The 16,918-nt window shown below is 42.2% G+C and overlaps 1 protein-coding gene across 2 annotated transcripts in view; it reads right to left on the bottom strand.

The window, feature by feature from the left end:
• Positions 1–15,550, bottom strand: part of LOC144592781 (neurocalcin-delta) — a 183,141-nt gene extending 167,591 nt beyond the window's left edge. For both annotated transcript variants that reach the window (XM_078397789.1, XM_078397791.1), the window contains exon 1: positions 15,361–15,550. The gene's annotated coding sequence lies outside the window, so the exon portion shown is untranslated. The remainder of the gene's footprint in view (positions 1–15,360) is intronic.
• Between the last annotated feature and the right edge of the window lie 1,368 nt (positions 15,551–16,918).

Raw genomic sequence — 16,918 nt, 5'->3', positions numbered from 1 at the left:
TTAGTCAGAGGGTGGTGAATCTGTGGAATTCTTTGCCACAGAAGGCTGTAGAGGCCAAGTCAGTGGATATTTTTACGGCAGAGATAGATAGATTTTTGATCAGTACACGTGTCAGGGGTTATGGGGAGAAGGCAGGAGAATGGGGTTAGGAGGGAGAGATAGATCAGCCATGATTGAATGCAGAGTAGACTTGATGGGTCGAATGGCCTAATTCTACTCCTATCACTTATGACCTTATGACATGGCACTTTAATTCACCATTCGTCCTATCCTTGTACTCAGACTTCTTCACTGTTACAACGCAAGGCTCAAGAAATGCACTTTACCTTTCAAATAGCACATTACAACCACTTCAGCTAATGATTATATTACTCCTGTTTGTACCTCCCCTAGAGCTTTCCTTCTGGTCTATTACCGTTCCCTTTTGCCTTGCGCCTTGAGCCTTTCTCACTATATGGCCCCAACTCTTCATGCACGGTCAAGTTGAAATACCTTGTGTTTCCGTCCAGGGGCCTGTCAGAGCACATAGCATTGAGCCATCCATTATTTAAGCTGCTTAGAGCTATGCAAAACAATACAATATAAAATGGGATAGCTGTGACTGTTTATGGATTCAGGCCATTAAATAAAGGATTTTAATTCTATAAATAGATGGGTGTTCTCTATTACTGGACTCACTGCCCAAGTTAAATAAATATTCCAACATTAAAGTGCATTACCCGAAGCTGCCTGATTATATATTTTGCAAGATGAAGAACCTGCAGGGGACATAATTCCAGAAAATTTGTGTCAAATGTACATGTGGATTTAATTCATTGAAGAATTGCTGAAAGCTTGAGGACATGGCTCTCAGGAGATATTGCCATGGAGCCAGATTAGGAGCCCGAGCACCAGCAGACCAAGCAACAATTAACAATGGGCTCGCAAAGTGCAGAAAGTTGTTCTACAGCACATATATAACGTTTTTAGTTGAATACTTTACATTAATAGTGGATGAAACAGGAATGTGGTACAAGATTGTGGTATAAAGATGAGGAAAGATTGAAAAGCCTATGCTTGTATTCACTGGAGTTTAGAAGGATGAGAGGGCATCTTATAGAAACATATAACATTATAAAAGGACTGGACAAGCTAGATGCAGGAAAAATGGTCCCAATGTTGGGGGAGTCCAGAACCAGGGGCCACAGTCTTAGAATAAAGGGGAGGCCATTTAAAACTGAGGTGAGAAGGAACTTTTTCACCCAGAGAGTTGTAAATTTGTGGAATTCTCTGCCACAGAGGGCAATGGAGGCCAAATCACTGGATGGATTTAAGAGAGAGTTAGATAGAGCTCTAGGGGTTAGTAGAATCAAGCGATATGGGGAGAAGGCAGGCATGGGTTATTGATTGTGGACGATCAGCTATGATCACAATGAATGGCGGTGCTGGCTCAAAGGGCCGAATGGCCTCCTCCTGCACTTATTTTCCATGTTTCTATAAGCAAAATTAGAGATGGAATTAAACACTATAAACAGCAATTCCTTTCAAGCTTTTATTTTTGTAGTTGCTATTTTAGTGTGAAGCCATCGCAGGGAGTATGGCGCACCAGGTAATGCTGCTGCCTCTCAGTTCTGTCAACCTGCCTTCAATCCTGACCTCTGGCACAGTCTGTGTGTGTTTGCAATTCTCCCTTTGACCATGTGGGTATTTTTCCCCACATCCCAAAAACATACAGGTTGACAGGCTAATTGGCTATTGTTAAGTATCTCTCGAGTAGGTTGATGTAAGGAGAATCAGGGTAAAATTGATGGGCGTGTGAAGCAGAATAGATTATGAGGAAGCAAGCAGGAATCCCAGATTGCTGAGATCTGGGATATAGTAAATGGGCCAAATTGCCTTTCTGTGTGGCGCAAAAATATCACTGAAGGTGGCTGAGTTGGTAGAACTGCAGGGGAAATGGGGGAGGTACTTTGACCAACTGTAAGTTCTACTGCTGCCCAATTCAAGAAAGTCAATAGAAAAGAAAATGGAAGTTTATAAAAGGACCTTCACTTCATTGCAGTGCAATGCTATCTCCCCACATTAAACCACATTCCCACTGATTCCCTCGAGCTTAATTACCCCAGGATATCCTGAACATGTTTATAAATCCGAATCAAAAACAGAAAATGCTGCAAATACTCAGCAGGTCAGGCTGCATCTATGGGAAGCAAAAGAGATGCAGTCTGAACTGACATTTCCAACATTTGCTGTTTTTGTTCACGTTTAATCTAAGATGTTGAATGTTCCTAAAGAAAAGGTGCTTTGATCGGCTGTTTGAGAGGCTGTCAATCTGAAGTGGATTTTCAGTCTTTGTGGGTGTTCTCTGACACATCAATCATAGTTCAGAGAATGAAAACAATAAATCCCAATTTTCAGAGTAATTCCAAGTTACGCATAAACACTCAAACCAGAATTCCCACTGATCTGACTGACATTTTTTTTTGAGACAACTACAATAATAGTATCAGGATGTAATTTATTCATTAATTTAATTTTTTTGTTGCTTTGACTCAGTGGCCATACACATGTAACTCTTTACATCACAGAATCAGCAGAGGTGCAACGGTAAAGTTGCTGCCCTTACAGCGATAGAGACCTGGGTTCAATCCTAACTACAGGTGCTTTCTGTATGGAGTTTGCAAGTTCTCCCTGTGACTGCATGGGTTTACTCTGGGTGCACCGGTTTCCTCCCACACTCCAAAGACGTGCAGGTTTGTAGGTTAATTGGCTTTGTTAAAATTGTAAATTGTCCCCAGTGTGTATGATACTGCTAGTGTACGGGATGATTACTGGTCGGCACGGACTCAGCGGGCTGAAGGACCTGTTTCCACGCTGTATCTCTAAATTCTAGTCTACAGAATCCAGAGGACTGATCAGCTACTCTCCCTCTTCTCTCTTCCCTGCTTTGTCCCATTTTGAAACTAGAGTCCAAGCTGATTCCTATCAAAACAAGGGAACAGAAAACCCTTCTCACAGTGTCATACCCTTAATGCACCCCTAAGTATAGTCCCTTTATATAATGCAGGAAATACCACAGCTCATTTTCATACTGCAAGCTCTCACAAACAACAGAGACAATGAAGAGATATCTGACTTTAATAATGATGATTGACAGATATATATTCGCCACAACACCAGAACTAATTCCCTTTGTTCATTTTTTAAAAGTATCATGAGATTATTTTTCATCACTGGGCTCTCAGTTTAATGCTTTATTTGGAAATTGGTACCTCCAAATGCACCTGTCACTGCCAAATAAAAACATCAGGCTTAATTTTTGTGCTTATATCTCTGGAAAGGAATCTAAATCCAATATCTGAGACCTCAAGCAAAGAACTACTAATTAAAACATGCTTGACACTAAAACTGATCTACCAGTGGGAAACTAAGAAATGGATCAAACTTCATTTTTCTTCACTTTTGTTGATAAGTCAAGTCAAGTCAATTTTATTTGTATAGCACATTTAAAAACAACCCACGTTGACCAAAGTGCTGTACATCTGATTAGGTACTAAGGAAAAAAATGAAACATACAGTAGCACGTAAACATAACAGCACATACAAAACAGTTCACAGCGCCTCCTCAATGAGCCTCAAACGCTAGGGAGTAGAAATAGGTTTTGAGCCTGGACTTAAAGGAGTCGATGGAGGGGGCAGTTCTGATGGGGAGAGGGATGCTGTTCCACAGTCTAGGAGCTGCAACCGCAAAAGCACGGTCACCCGAGCTTAAGCCTAGACCGCGGGATAGTGAGTAGCCCCAAGTCAGCCGACCTGAGGGACCTGGAGTTAGAGAGGTGGGTTAGAAGATTTTTGATGTAGGGGGGGGAATGTCCATTTAGGGCTTTATACGTGAATAGGAGGAGCTTGAAGTTGATTCTGTACCGTACAGGGAGCCAGTGGAGAGAGGCCAGAATCGGCGTGATGTGGTCCCTTATAAGGTGCGCTAAATAATTTCCCACCAACTTGGTTAGATTAAAATGATATCAGACTGGTAGGAATTGGAAGTGTAGTAACATCATAATATAATGCATGGGCCCACACAAACAAGCACGTGTGTGTGCACACACGCACAAACACAGGCATACACACGCAGAACACACAGAATTATGCTCATTGCCAAGGTCATCGGATTTTTTAATTTGTTAAATTTACAAAAAGGCTATTTCTGTCGCTTTATGTTTACTAATAAAAGTAAACATTTCCTGCAGCAATTACTCTTCCTTCCTTCCTTTGGTCAGATAGTATGGACTTTTTTTGGAAGTTAGGGCAGGATGTTTGCAGGGAGTCCCAGCTCAGAAAGATTTAAAAGATACTGACCCACTACTGCAAATACTGAGTGTGAAGCTATGTCCTTTACAAAAGCAAACTAACCTTCAATACAGATTTCCATAGCAGTTCACAGCACAATTCACACATTGATGGAAAACAATGATTGAAGCAACAAGACTGGAATAAATGTTGAAAATTAAGCTTAGTGAGTAAGAGATCTCCTACATTCTCAGACAGAGTTAAAATGAAATCATCTGAGAGGCTCAGCCAACCAAACTCAAGTTGCAAACTCCATTAGAAAAGACCAAAACCATTCCCCATTCATCCTTCAGAACAATGAGTGTGACTTTCCCTTCTCCTGGGGTTGATATGCCATGGGTGCTGCCATGATTCCACAACTCTACCTTTGGTTTCAAAGGGTAATCAAAAATAAACACCCCCACGAGGATTCAACTGGAACATTATTTTCATCCCACCTATAAAATTCTGCGCTAGTTGTAAACATCAATAATGCAAAGTTCACATTTTAAATTATTTTGTTTTAAGAATGCAACATGAGGTTTCCAAAATGCACATCAAGTCAAATTACATTTATCACAAGCACGTGCCCATTGAAGTGCTGCAACCTACTGACTAGTCCCTTTATTGTGGATCTGTTCAACAGTGGCGGCGCAGTGGCACACCGGTACAGTTGCTGCCTTGCAGCACCAGAGACCAGATTCAATCCTGACTATGGCTGCTATCTGTATGAAGTTTGTGCGTGCCCTGTGACCACATGGTGTTCAGGTTTCCTCCCATATTCCAAAGGCATGCAGGTTTGTAGGCTAATTGGCTTCTGTAAATTGTCCCTAGAGTGTAGGATAGAACGAGATGGCAGGGTGATTGTTGGTTGGCGTGGACTTGATGGGCTGAAGGGCCTGTTTCCACAGTGTGAAGGGCTGTATCTTTAAACTAAACTATGTTGCGCAATAGAGGGTAAAAGCGTAAACTGCAGTTGAAATCGGGGCACTGGATCACATGTTTAAGGTAATGTTCGACCTACTCTGAAATAAATTTCAAATATTCTGAATGCACTTTGCAGAGTTCCAAAATAAACACATCTTGAGTGACATTAATTTGAAACAAAAATTGCCCTATTTTGCTGATCTATTAAAAAAAAATTAAAAGAACCCTTCCCCGAACTGAACCCAGAATTAAAGTCTACAAATTCCAACCGTAAGGATAAACAAGCTTTTGTTGATAGCAATGCTGTGGACAGAAATGCCGTTCAGGTGCTCGGAAGACAAACACTGTTTCACATACATGCTTAATTGGCTGCCTATAGAATACAGAATTCTATGGGAATGGAGCTCTGAGGGATGGCACCACTGAACTGTGCGTTTTAGACTAAAGCCTAAATCGCTGGCAAGAGATAATAACGACTCAAATTACATTGATGAAGCACGACCATTTACAATCTTCAGTCACTCTGGATTACATCTCCACATAATGCAACTCATCTACTTTTTCCCCCAGAGGGTTATTCCACAGAGGTTACTTTCAGTGAACTTCAGTCATCACGTTTTCTGTCCATTTGCTTGAAGCATGATTATCATGCTTGTGGAATTGCATTGCAAAATGTTCATCGTTTCCACAGGATTTCTCTCTGCTCCCCACTGGTCGAAGACCAGAAGAGTACAAGCAGTGTCATCTGTAGGTCTTCCACCAGTGTTACAACAGGAACTCAATTACTGTGAAAATCTTTGTGTTTTGTGGAAATCCAGTGCAAATTTAATCGCAACCTCAAGATGTTTGAAACATCCCTTCTGCATCCCAGCTTTGCTCACTGTTATTTATTATTTTGAAATGAGGAAGAAGCCTTGGCTTCAGTGAATTCAGCTGTTTCAGTGAACCTTTCTGACATGTGACAGATTAGGCACAATTTCTTCAATGTGTGAGTGGAGGTGCCCTTTCGATCTGTGCTGGGTAGTGGATCAAAATAGCGGTCTGCAGTGCTTTCACCTTTAACATGTCAGCATCCTTCACTGTAAATCACCGTGGCTGTTATGGATCCCAGGTTAAAGTGATACTGCCACCTTCACATCAACACAAAGTGGTTTTAAGTGCACATTAATGTAAAAGTCTCTAGTGAGCACTAAACCAAAGCACGTGTCTGCTTGGAGGAGGTCACCAAATACTAAATGGGAATTGTGCCAGTTCTTTTCGAACCTTGAGCAATTTATAAACTTACAGAAGGCTTTCTTTTTATTATCAACAACAAAAAATAATAATAAACATAGAACATAGAACAGCACAGGAACAGGCCTCTCAAACCACAATGTCTGTGCCGAACATGATGCCAAATTAAACTCATCCCCTTTAGTTAAATTTTAATACTTTAGTTAAACTAAAGAACTAATTTTTTTAACAATGTTGTCAGAAAATTACACGTAATAACTATCCGGTGATAGTGCAGCCCTTCCCGATGAACTTAATGCATTCCACGCTCACTTTGATCAGCAGGGCGATGACATCCACCCCATAAGACTCGAGTGTGCTTTTTCCCATGGTCATTGCAGCAGAAGTTAGATCGGCCGGACTGAGGGTGAACCCACGGAAAGCAACATGGCCGGATGGAGTCCCTGGCCGCGTCCTTAGCAACTGCACAGATTTACTAGTGTGAACAGTAATTCAGTGGGCCAAAGTGCCTGTTTCCATGCTGTATCTTTCAATTTACGGGCAGCACGGTGGCACAGCGGTCGAGTTGCTGCATTACATCACTTGCAGGTTCGAGCCCAGGTTCGATCCCAACTACGGGTACTGTCTGTACAGAGTTTGTACGTTCTCCCCGTGACCGCGTGGGTTTTCTCCGAGATATTCGGTTTCTTCCCACACTCCAAAGACTTACAGGTTTGTAGGTTAATTGGGTTGGTGTATGTGTAAATTGTCCCTAGTCTGTGTAGGATAGTGTTAATGTGTGGGGATTGCTGGTCAGAGCGGACTCGGTGGGTCGAAGGGCCTGTTTCTGCACCGTATCTCTAAACTAATCAATGGCTCATGGTACTTTTTTTTTCCAATCCAAAAATCTACAAATGCTGGACTGCTTTAGCAGGGAAGATAAGATTTTTGTTCTATTCCTAAAATATTCGTAGGAATCCTTGCAAATCAGTATCAAAAGATAACGAGGATTCACAATGGCAGGAAATAATAAATATTGTGTGCCATTGTCAATCAGTGCAAGTTAACAAAACAAAATCTGTCTAGAATGGATTGAGAAAAATTGCTGCTTAATTGAAAGATTATTAATAATAAATGTTTATATTCAAGTCGCAAGTCTATTGCAGCAAAGATAATTCCAACAGACTTGAGGGATTTGCAGGCCTGAAGTGATGTTTAAATGCTAGAGGCTCCTTTGTTATGCCATTAATTAGAAATGATTTTGCCCAGTCTCTACACCTGAATGCACAGGCAAAAACGAATGACCCCATTAACAAAACATAACTGATGTATGACATCCAATTAGTTTGAATCAAATCTATGTGAAAGCAACTTATTCCGTGCATTTTATTGTACATTCACATAAAATCAGTCCCGTTCCCTTGAATTCCCCGAGTGCAATGATTGCAAGCGGCTTCAAAAAAGTAGAATCGGTGTTCATTTTTTGATACAAAAGTGGCCTCGAGATCACGTATTTTAATGGGCAGCAATAACAGGATCATAAAACTGTTACAGCACAGATGGAGGCCGCTCATATTGCCCCTTTTGGAGCAACCTCATTAGTCCTATTCCCTCACTTTTCTCCAACTGCTTACAAAAGATTCACTTTAATTCCCAATCAATTTATTTTTGATCATCCTGGCTGATGCAGCGTATCCCACCTCTACTGGCAGCCAGTTCTGAATCATTATACTCTTTTTTAAACTATTTTTCCCAATGTCAATAATATGTCAATATTTTAAATTTGTGCCATATTGGTCCTTGAATCATCAGCTGATGAGAGTAGTTTGCCTCCACTTCCCCTGTCTGAAAAAATCATGATCTTATTCACTTTTATAAAATCTCCTCTCAACCATCCTTGTTTCAGGGACCAAGACCCTGGCTTCTCTGGTCATCCCTTAGAGCTAGTATCCCTCACTCTGGAATCATTTTGGTAAACCTCTTCTATAGTCTTTCTCTGGAATCTTCACATTTTAGTGCGGTGACCAGAATTACATGAAATACTCCAGATGTGGCCAAACAAAAGATGAACATAATCTCCCTGTTTTTTGTGCTCTCTGCCTCCAGGTATGAACTTTGGGGAACCCACGGTTTACTTGCTATTCTCTCAACATGACTGATACTTTATCTGATAATTTACTTTATTATTGTTCATCTTTTTTTGTTGTTGTGTGGTTACATTTAATGTGCCGACAAAGCTGCAACGCAGTAAGAAATTCATTGTTCTGAATTTGAATATACCTTTACTAAACAATACTTGGAAGTGCATAGAAGTGAATGAAAAGCAGAGGCTTTTCAATCAGCATGCCACACTGTGTACAGAGTTTTCACAAAGGGAACAGGATCTGCAGAAGCTGCTTACCCTGGAGAGCACCAGTGACTTGCACACGCAGTGACAGCATCTTTCAGCTTGGTAGCAAGTCGACACCATACAATAACTATGGTTGCCCAGCAAGTTCCCTTGTGAACCAACACAAAAATCAGATCAACGCTGCAATTAGCAATTATTGATGTTTCTATTAGCGAAGGAATTCTGACAGGTTGTTTCAGGAATATGTTTCAAGTGATTTTATTGGCGACTGGGAGATTAAATTATAGTTACTGCAATTACTAAATGCTGCAGCACTGATCATGAATGAATACAGTATTAATTCAGTCTGTGACTGCAACGTAAATTACCAATGAGCTTTAAGCACAGCAAACTAAGGAGCCATTCATAATGTTTAGGATTTGTAAAGCAGGAAAGTGAAAGCTTTCCTTTGTATATCTATAATTGGCTGTGAAGAAATGGTCTGTATTATTTGCTGTGATAGTGTTTAGAATTAGAACGCTGATTGAAAGCCCCTGGTCCATTTTAATGAATGACTTATTGCTATAATGAGAAGGGGGTTTACACTAGGGACTTTGAGTTTTGTTTTGTTTTTGCACTATATATTTTTTTTATTTATTGAGCTTTTTTTCTGTTTGATTATTATATTATGTTTTGAATACTAACTTTACAAATCTGTTGTGCTGCTGCTGTAAGTATAAATGTCAGTGCTCCACTTGGGGACATATGACAATGAAACACTCCTGATTCTTCTGTCTTGGTTGAAGGGGGGGTGACAATTACGGGCCAACACCTCACAGCAACTTGAATAGTGATGGAAAGCTTCAGGGAATATTGAAAAACATTACATGCATCCCAAAGACAACCGGTGTGGATTATACACTCAGATTAAACAGTTCAAGCTTTCTTTCATTTAAAAATATATCTTTACTTGCTGTCCAATTGTTTCAACTGCTGCCAGCCAAGGAATCTCCTTGTATTACTTTCGGAAGTCTCTAAGGCAATGAGGGAGGAGGTAGTAGCAATTGGCACTCTTTCTACTGAAAGCCTTTGTTTAAATGAACCACTCATAATGTGAACTGGCGCATCTGTAGGAAGATCAATGTATTCTTAACATACTGTCTTGCCAAAGAGAGGAAGAGGGTCTTTCCATGAGCCTGTCACATAGTTTAGTTTTAATTTAGAGATATAGCACGGAAACAGGCCCTTTGACCCACCGAGTCTGAGCCAACCAGCAATCCCCGCACATTAACACTATCCTACACACATTAGGGACAATTTACACATCAAGCCAGTTAGTCTACATACCTATACGTCTTTGGAGTGTGAGGAAACCGAAGGTCTCGGGAAAAACCCCACGCAGCTCACAGGGAGAACGTACAAACTCTGTACAGACAGCACCAGTAGTCACGATTGAACCCTGGTCTCTGCCGCTGCAAGCGCTGTAAGGCAGCAACTCAACCACTGCGCCACCGTGCCACCCTTTTACAAGCATCTTTGCTTCATTGCAATGTGCCATTTGTTAAATGGGCACCATGTGTTTAACCAGTACTCTGTCATTGCTTGCAGGGCTCTGTTCAAATAGGTTGGCATCTATCCTGAGCTTATCCGTTACAACCTTAAATCTTTGCTCTTATTCAATTTAACAGGAAACATTTTAATGTTTCAAGAACTATTTAATATTTTTACATTTCCTATTCCATTCGACAGCTACTTTAAAGACTGAAATGGAATAAATACCATTTTTTATTCTAAGTGTGACATTCCCAGCATTTTCAGCCGAGTTAAGGTTCAATGGTTCCCAAACAGCAACTGGTATCTTCACTTTGACCACAGTGACTCAAAACCACAGAACCAGCAGTTCCTTGTGTCACCACAGAACCTGACTCCCTCATGATTGAAGATAAGACACAAAAAGCTGGAGTAACTCAGCGGGACAGGCAGCATCTCTGGAGATAAGGAATGGGTGCTGTTTCGGGTCGAGACCCTTCTTCAGACCTTCGTCTGCTCCCTCATGACCGAGATAAATAAGGCTAACGTGACCCAAGACAAAGAAGTGCAGGCTGCTGCTCATAACTCTAAGCATTCTGAAGAAGAAAATAACTCCAAAAAGCCAGTTGTTTTCAAAAAACAATCTCATTTGCACAATTTACCATTATGCTGTTGCCTCTGTAATCCATGTGCCCCATTGTCTCTTGAACTAATTTGCAAAATGTTAGGACTTCAGGTTTCCAATTTCGGCTGGCGCCCACTGGTATTTAAAAACCTCCGTCTTAAGCAATAATTTTTATGCAACAGCTGCATCAATTCCCTCTGTAATTCTGAAGGAAACTGAATCATCGCAAATCTCCATTTTCAAATTTCCATGGGGTCAACAGGTGGAACATACAAAATAATGTCAAAAGAGCCCGCTGCATTTTCCTTTCTCGCCCTCCCCCTACCATCTCGACCACTGTAGCAAGAGTTGTGACAATCTCCTGTTACTGGTACAACAGGAGAACTGTGGAAACCCCTTCTTTTTTATGGCCTCCTCTATATGTTGGACTTTATTTGAGCACATGCCTAATCATTCGCAGCATGCCTAATCATTCTTCAATTCTAGTAACATCTTTGTAAACATATTGTGCACCAAGGCAAATTCCTTGCATGTATACATACTTGGTTAATAACATTTATTCAACTCAATATTCAATCATAAACACTGGAAATATTTGCAGCAGTATGCAATTGAGATCCATTAGCCTGCGCTTCAATTCAAAAAAGTCATACTGATTTTTTCTCTTAGAGCCACTTTCCTGCACAAAACTCATATTTATTTTCCTTCATATCTAAATATTTATCAGTCTCTGTCTTCAATACATTTAGCCTCCTGGGGTGAAGAAATTTCTATTCATCTCTGGATGACTCCTGATTCTTGACAACCTGTCTTGAGGAAACATCAAGTACCTGTCCTACTCCTTAAGAATTATTAATATTTAATTTATTTTACCTAAACCCAAATGAGCATCAGCCCAGTCTGCCAAACCCATATTCATTTAGGTGAATCTTTGTTGCATTCTCCCAATGCCTCTAGCATTTAAACATCATCTTTCCTTCGATAGCCATTCATGCGTTTTCATTCTGTCTTACAAAATACCATTTACATGCTGACCACAGGCTATCCAGCAAGCACCACATTCAAATTTCAGCACAGCAACTAGTTCCCAATTCATTTCATCATGTGAAGATAAATAATAAGGTCCCATTATTGACCATTGCAGGAGATAACTTTCTACTTTCTGCTTGTGAGCAAAATGTCTGTTAAAACTTAGCCATTGTTTCGTAGCAGATATTAAAAGGTGAACTGATCATTAATTTTAACACTTTGCCAATGTTATATCTGGCATATATACTCTTTAGTTAGTATTTATTGAAAAATGCAACACAACACAACACATGTTACTTGCAAGTAATCATTACTCTAACTACAAATCGTAATGGTGGTTCTGTAGTCAACAGAAATAGTTCCATCCATTCAAACATTATTTCAGTAAATACAGCTGCATGCCAAATTGTCATCAAGACCCACAATCTTTGCAGGGAACGCAATAAAGATAGCAAATAGGCCAAACCGGATGGACAGAACAGCGAATTAACTTCTGGCTTTGCTTATCTAATTATAATGCAAAATGTAGCCATTCATCCTGTTGTGCTTCTGCAAACCCAAGAAAGAAATGGCCAGTTTAGCCCCAATTACTGTATGTAAATACAAGTAACGTTGAGCTGATCAAAACAGAATGAATCTTCATTTCATTTACAAGTGCGGTTGTGTACATTCAAAACCAACTTTACAGTCCTCATATTGTGGATGGTAAACTGTTCATCATTGGATGTTGCATCAATTTTTACTGACATTTATATTAATTAATTTGTTGTTTGGAGGGAAGAAAACGTGATTAACATTCCTTGGTGTTTGGAAGTATCTTACTGAAATACAACATATCTGGGGGGAGACAAAATAAGGTAGATGTCAAGATGTGGTGGGAACATTTCAAATGGGTCAACCAAGATTAAGGGGTGATTGTGTAAAACAGATGCAAAATTCTCACAGATGGTGGTGAATTACTGGAATTCTCTACCCCAGAAGGCTGTGGCAGCTGGATCATTGGGGGAATAAAAGAGGGAATGGATATGTTTTAGAGAGGTCAAGGAATTCAGGGTGATCGGGGTTGGATGTTGATGTCTGGGGCAGAGCAGCTAAATGTCAGAGTAGGCTCGAGGGGTCGAGCTACAATTTCCTGGTGATCTTATGTAAAAGCAACAGATTTGTATCCACAAATATTCTCCACAATATCATTTCAATTATAACCACAGGCTATTTCTATACCATCAGCATCTTGGAATAAGAGACGTATACGAGTCTGAATAAGAAAGGACACACCAACAGTGAAATATGCAGTGTTGTTACTCTCTCTGTGGTAATGATGGGGCAAACATTAGCTGTTACTAGACGGGCATGGACCTGTTGGGTCCAAATCTCTCCCGTGCAAACCTCTCCTGCGGGTCCTGCAATCCTCACCCAACTGACGACACTCACCCATTCCATCCCCCCTCAACCCCCCCTAAGAGGAAAGGGGAGAGGGAAGGGGAGAGGAAAGGGGAGAGGGAGCCACTCATCCTGGCCCCGGAGCGGCCATCGTGGCAGCCAGCAGCAGGGGAGATCTCATCACCCCCCCCTCCCCCCACCCTTTGGCCACCACTCCCATCACTCGGGCGGGTCCCGTCCCCCTCCGAGCAGCAACCCTCCCCCAACTGCGCACGCGCAGATCCGGCGGTTACGTACGTATTAGATCAAGGGGCCCCAACTGCACAGGTGCGGACATGTTGGGTTCCCATTGTGACGTCAAACATAGAGGTATTACTGTGCAGGCGCGGCTGATGGGCAGGGCAAATGGAAAAGGGATTTATTAAAGTTTAAAAAGTGAATAACTGTTAAAATATAACGATCATTTGAACCGCAGGCCGATGGTGAGTAAGGTGGACCTAAAATTGTTGTGCTATTGTGTGCTGTTTTGGCTGTATTTCGAAAACAAACATACAAGATGAGAGTTTTAGTAATATAATATATAAATATATAGATTATATAACATTCACAACGTGACAATGTACCCCAATATCAAAAATAACCTAAGGCTTTACCACTAGTATGGAATAGGCAACATATGTTATCTTACAGCGTTAAAGCAGCCAGTGAGTCCTCTCTGCCAGAAAATAAAGGACTGCCGACTTCCTAGATAAACACGGCAAGAGCAAGCTTGCCACAATGCACTGGGCAGCTGAAGGAGTAGAGGCAGGTTTAACACTGGGAACCATCATCAGATCTTCATGACTGCAGCGTGGGACCTTTGCACCCTTTTTTTAAATGCAAACATGTGCACCCTTTAAACACAGAATTGGCCAAATAATTGTCATTGCCGGTGCTTCCCCGGTACAGGCTTATGTTATGTCCGTCCTTTGCCAATCACTGTGTGTCCCCCCCCCCCCCAGCACTTGTGCTTTCATTTTAGATCTCCAACCTGCACCGGCCTCTTTGTAATTCCCAGTTCAACTAACATAACACTGGGAGCACAAAGGTTAGAAACATCACATCGCTCCGTGCACGAAGGGCAGTGGTGGATATCTACTGTTTAAACCGGGAACATCTGAACATCGCAGGAATGCGTTCATGCCCCGCAGATTGCGGCGACCGACAACGTGATTAATGGGTGGGGAACTGCACGGGACACTTCAGCAACTGTTATTGCCCGGAAAGGGGCATTTAACTGTGTAACCTAAAATGCCAACCAAATTATAAATGGGTGAAAACCCCGTCCTTCCAGATACGTGCGGTAACATATCTGAGGTTAGACTGATATATGAATGGTCGGGTTTAATTGTTCAATTCATGTTCTCCAACAGCACCTCGACCCGCTCCAAGATGCCTTGTAAATATCAACAGGGCGAGAAGCAGAGAAATCTGCCCTGAAATCCGCCAACAATCCCCTTCACGCAACAAGATGCAAGACTGCGGCTGCAGAAACAGAAACATCCACATCCACAGCCCCCCTCCCTCTCCGGACAAGTTCAAGGGCTCTCGTTGACTTGGGTCGAGTCTCAACCCCCTTTTGTAACACCCCCCTTCTCTTTTTTTTTTTAACACCCCGGCTGCTGAAAATAGCCAGATTGCCCAACTCGAGAGAGAGAACTAACGGGCGTTGCAAGGATTCCCTGGACCCCGAGGGCTGAGTCGACAGGAGGGAGAGAGAGGGAGCAAGTGGAGAATAGAAAGAAAAACATTGCACCGGTACCAACCCAGCCCGCCCTTCAATGCTCCACACGCCTACATGGATATTGCCTGGAGGGGGTTTGCTTGCCAAGCGCCCACACCCACCCACCTCCATCGGCAGGTCTGTCCTGCTGCACCCACACTGAGGGTTGGAGAGGAGGCAGAGAGGAAGAGAACAAGCAAATCCGTCCATCATCCTCGCCTGCCTGGTCCAACTCTACAACCTGATGGAGCCACTCACCTCGACCCTGCCGCGGAATGCGGTCTGTAAACTGGCCGCCGGTCCCCTCTGCCCGTCTGTGTCTGTCTGTGTCTGTCTGACTGTCTGTCCCGCACCAGTGCAGCAACAGCCGATCTCCACTTTCCCCTTCGCTGGATCCGGCTGAATGGGAAAAGCTAGGAGACTGTCTGCCTGACGTCACCCGGAGCTGCATGTGTGGCCGAGGGAGGGAGGGGTAACTGGAGCTCTGAGCTGAGGAATGAGCAAGTCCAGACCACTGCACACCTTGCCACCGCTCCCAGTAACCGGTCGCTGGTTGATGTGTCCTGGTGTTGGAGGAAACTGATGCCTCCAGGAAGTGCCTAGAAGCAAATAACTAAGAGATATGTGCAGCTATTACTTTCTGAGATATAAAATGTGTAGGAAATTCTGGAATAACATCATGGTGCAAAGAGGAATTAATGGTGTTAGACCTGAAATGCCAACTGTCAATGAAAGAAGAAAGATTTTAGAAGAATACCAGGAGAAGCCCTACTGATTAAACTCCTTCTTAAAAACTGATGAATGTGAATTGAATGTAAACTGAAATAATATTGAAATTGTAATTTTATATCTGAATAAAGTTTTTACCAAAAAAAAAAACCTGGAGACAACCAGGAGATGCCGCGGGGCACGGAGCGGAGGCTTCAAGTGTAAGGTCAGGGTTGTTGTGAGGGATCCTTGGCGAGAGAACTTCTCCGAGTTGTCACCTCCTCCGCCCACAGTTGCACAGTTTTAGCTTAGAGATGCAGCATGGAAGCAGGCCCTTCGGTGTACTGAATCTATCACTCATTTACGCACTAGTTCTATGCTATCCCATTTTCTAATCGATTCCCAACATAGTCATAGATTCAGAGAGTCATAGAGTGATGCGGCGTGGAAACAGGCCCTTCGGCCCAACTTGCCCACACCGGCCAACATATCCCAGCTACACTGTTCCCACCTGCCCGCGTTTGGCCCATATCCCTCCAAACCTGGCCTATCCATGTACCTATCTAACTGTTTCTTAAACGCTGCGATAGTTCCTGTCTCAACTAACTCCTCTGGTAGCTTGTTCCATACCCCCACCACCCTTTGTGTACGTTCCTGGTCACCCCATTACAGGAAGGATGTGGAGGCTTTGGAGAGGGTGCAGAAGAAATTTACCAGGAATAGAGAGTATTAGTTTTAAGGAGAGGTTGGACAAACTTGAGTTGTTTTCTCCGGAGATAGGGTCGACAGTCAGGGCCCTATTCCCAGGGTGGAAATGTCAAATATTAGAGGGATAACTTTAAGATCAGAGGGATAAAGTTTAAAGGAAATATACAGGGCAAGTTTTTTATTATGCAGAGAGTGGTTGGATTGTACTGCCAGAGATAGTGGTAGAAGCAGACAAGATAGTGGCATTTAAGAGTCTTATGGATATGCAGGGAATGGAGAGATATAGATCACGTGCAGGCAGAACAGATTAGTTTAACTTGACATGTTTGGCACAGCCATTGTGGGGCTAAATGTCTGTTCCTTTGGCGTATGTTCTATGAAACCTTTCCTATTGCACCCA

Source organism: Rhinoraja longicauda, chromosome 4 (genome assembly GCF_053455715.1).
Source record: "Rhinoraja longicauda isolate Sanriku21f chromosome 4, sRhiLon1.1, whole genome shotgun sequence".
NCBI lineage: Eukaryota > Metazoa > Chordata > Chondrichthyes > Rajiformes > Arhynchobatidae > Rhinoraja > Rhinoraja longicauda.
The sequence above is the reverse complement of the archived record's forward strand: the minus strand, read 5'-3'. Positions and strand labels throughout refer to the sequence as shown.